A 3,805-nucleotide genomic window follows, 5' to 3' on the forward strand; every position below is an offset into this window, starting at 1 on the left:
AAACAAAATTCAACAAACAACAAACAAAATTCAACAAAAACAAGTCTGTGTGGATTTTTACTATTATTCACATATTAAAACCCCAGCAACGTGTTTTGATTGGTTCCTCTCTTGTGACATACCACATAACTGATTTCTGATTTGTTGTTAACATTTTGTGACCTCACTCTTACATGTCTGAATAAAACGATTGTTCACGCCCCCAGAGGGCAGAACTTCTCTGATCCTCACCAGGCTTACGTCTGAGTTAAGTATCACTGAATTTCTCCTCTTTGCAAAGTGATCTATAAATCTTACTGGTCTCTGGTGTCAATTGATTAATGTTTCGGCCGGGCTTGTTGTGGTTTCTCTGAGTTCCCAGGTTAAAAAACCGAACAGTACATGAGGCCCCAGATCTTACCCTCCCAAGCTCAGTCCCAGARTTCAGGGTTTCCCCTTTCTCCATCACCACAGCCTTCAGACTGATCCTCACGGATGATACGGGGATAGGGAGTGGGGAATCAATCCTTTGTTGACATATCTTCCAGGAAAGTTTTGATAAATGCCGACCAACCAAGGCCAGCAGCTGCTGGGATCCGAAAGATAAACACAATTGTTTTGGGACAAGYGGCCTCAAATTTCTTGCCACTTTACAGTCTTAACTGCATCTCTGAAATGGCAAAAATGCAGAATGTTCCGAATTTCATCACTTCCTCGCTTCGTTCCGTCTGAATCTTCACCCAGGTGTAATCCTACATCTCATGGGCATACTGCTGAGCTAGGATTCTCATCAGAATCACATCCAGTTTGTGACTTATCTCCCCCAGCATCTGAATCTGTGTGTTACCAGTACGAGAGATTCCATCCATGGTTCCTGACAGCCTCTCACAGGCCCGGGCTGCTGTCAGGATCACTTTCATTTTCTGAGAAGCCACATATCCACCTCCGCCTATCAGCAAAAATCCAGTTATCATAAATCCAAATATGTACAAATCTTCCACGTCTTCAATGGAAAGCAGTGCCAAACAGATCAGGTTCCAGCCCCAAGTACCACTGACCCGGCCAGCAGCAACCATTCCACTGGGACAGCTACGTTCCCCTCGTTCCAATCTCAATGTGGAAAAAATAGTGTCAATTGCGTTCAGAGACTAGTTGACCAGATCCATAATTCCTTTTTTGTTTTAGGATGATAGGTAGAAGAAAGGCTTGAAAAAGCTGCAAAAGAGGAAAGGAGGGACAGGTTCGAGAGACAGAGCAAAAAGCATCTCTGAAGGCCAAGCAGAAAAAAATTACACCAAAGTTTTGATTCATGAAGAACTCAGCATGCAGGGGTTCACATATTTAAGCACACATTGTTTTTTTATTATTATTATTATTGTCAACTGTACCATGGAAACTTCACCGATCAACGTGAAATTTGGCAGGAACGTAGATGTGTCTGACCTACACTGTGTCAGCCAACAATTTTACCATAGACCCCATATTTAAGGAGGGGGCTTCATCTGAAAGTGGGTGTCTGGCCATACAAAAATCCTTATTACTCAAAACCAATGGGCCCACCAATGATCAACCTCCCACACCCTTTGGACCCCCACCCAAAACAATAAATGTGTTCTGGTGAGTTCTGGTGCATTGGTGTTTTGTGTTCATGCGGGGGTCATATATGCTGCTACTATGCTGTGTCTAGTTTAAATTATAGATTCCATCATCTTGGTGTTATCATCCTTTACTTGTCATTAACCTGTTATACAAACAGTACAAAGGCTGAGAGCAAATGTCTCCACAGAATCAATGATAAATTGGGTAAAAGTCCCTGGATTCACCATGCCTGCCCCCGACCCCCGGAGGACACTTTTCAAACATGTCGCCCTGGGAGAGCAGACAACATCCTGTGGGATGTTTCCTCCTCTGTCATTCTGTGTTACCCTGTGGGAGGTTCTTCAGAGCACATATTTTATTATTTATCATATTTTGTTTCTTCAGGGACAGCATGTGACATACCCCATCATATTTTATTACATCTGGATGCCATTCCAAAAATTTCTGAAATAGTTTAGATTTAGATTATTATTGTTTGAATTTGTTTTTTGAAAAAAGGGACAGATGTTATAAGATTTTTTTCCTTCTTTCTGCTGCCTTTCATTTTATTTATGATTTGTAATTTTTTTTGTTTATAGAATTTATTTTGTTTTTTTAAAGAAATAGATTAAGTCCAATATTAAAATAAAATATGAGTTTTGTAGAATCAAAGTATTTAAAGGTGTCAGCCTTGTCTATTGAAACAGTAAGGTGTTGAACCTGCTGTTCTCAGTCATGGATGCTTACATTTATTTTGCTTTCATTTGCGTTATTGCATTTTTCGTGGAGCTTATTTTAAAATGTACATTTATTTCTGTTTTACTAAATGTTACAAACAGTGTTTAGTTGTATGCACGTGCATTCTTATAATCCCAAATAACTGGAGGAAATTAAACACAAACGTTTTGAAACTCCGGAGCTGGAAGCAGACATTTTCAGGTTTTTTGTTTTGATGCACTTTAAGCCTTTTAGTGTCAGAGCTTCCTTTAGTGCATCTTTGATATTGTCTACACTAATTATTACAGTGCTGACAGTTTTGGTTACGGTCTATTATAACCCGTGTACATGTATACTGTCAGCATCAGTGCAGCAGATATAATCTATTTTTCAAAATGACACAGTGCTCTGAAAACTAACGCAGAGTGACTTGAACATTCACACCCTGTTAGTCTGATTAGGGATTTTAACAGTCTGATGATAAAATTAGTGAATTGACAACACAATGCTTGCAGTCAGATGGGCTTGATAATTAGTTAGTTAAACAATTAACAAGGTGTACAGGAATGTTCCAGTCATCATGTTATACATGTGAGTGTTTCTGTGAGTGAAAACAAAGATGAATGAAAAAACAAACTGATGTTTAGACTTCTGCTTAAATAAATTAAAAAGAATGTCATCTCTGTGGATAATTGTTTGAGCTCAGCGTGTGCTTTTAATATAATAACAATCGAACATTAAAGGGTTGATTGAAAATCTGTACTTTACACCACAGTCCAAAGCAAATTATGATGAGAAATGTTTGTTTTTGCTGTATGATCTGTTTGTTCACTGATGTTTCAACGTCCATTGAAAATAATGTTCAGTTTTTACCAACTGATAAGAAAGTTTTAGACTTGAACTCCAGTAAAAAGAATCACAGATTAGTTGTACTCACTTGTGTTTTAAGTGCCAGCTCGTACTCTGGGGTCATTTTGATTGTCGTCACCTGGGAGTTGTTTACCTGCCGATCAACATGACATGATTTTGTCAGATGTTTCAGGGTGTGAATGCTTGGAAAATTGCCTGGGGTAGAGTATGAAGTTTACTTTGTAGGTGTTACATAGATGACACCTGAGACCTTTTCTTACGATCAATCTCAGTTTTTCACCTTTGACATATTTGGCTTCTTTTAGTTTTCTTTTGAATTGTCTGCCTTTTCTGTCTACAATGTAAGCTGTCACAGTTATTTAAAAAATGGTAATTTATTAACAGGGATCTGGACAAAATAATTAATTTAACTTAATTGTTTAGCTCAGGGGTGGGTATCTAAAATGTTGAAAGCTTACCCAATTTATTAAAATTAACATTTAAAAAGATGCTAATGTGTAAATATAATTATAACCAACATACAGTGCAGTAACCTAAAATATCCATCCATCCATCCATTTTCTTCCGCCTATCCGGGGTCGGGTCGCGGGGGCAGCAGCTTCAGAAGGGAGGCCCAGACCTCCCCCTCCCCAGCCACTTCTTCCAGCTCCTCCGGGGGAAC

Source organism: Austrofundulus limnaeus, unplaced genomic scaffold (genome assembly GCF_001266775.1).
Source record: "Austrofundulus limnaeus strain Quisiro unplaced genomic scaffold, Austrofundulus_limnaeus-1.0 Scaffold217, whole genome shotgun sequence".
Lineage (NCBI taxonomy): Eukaryota > Metazoa > Chordata > Actinopteri > Cyprinodontiformes > Rivulidae > Austrofundulus > Austrofundulus limnaeus.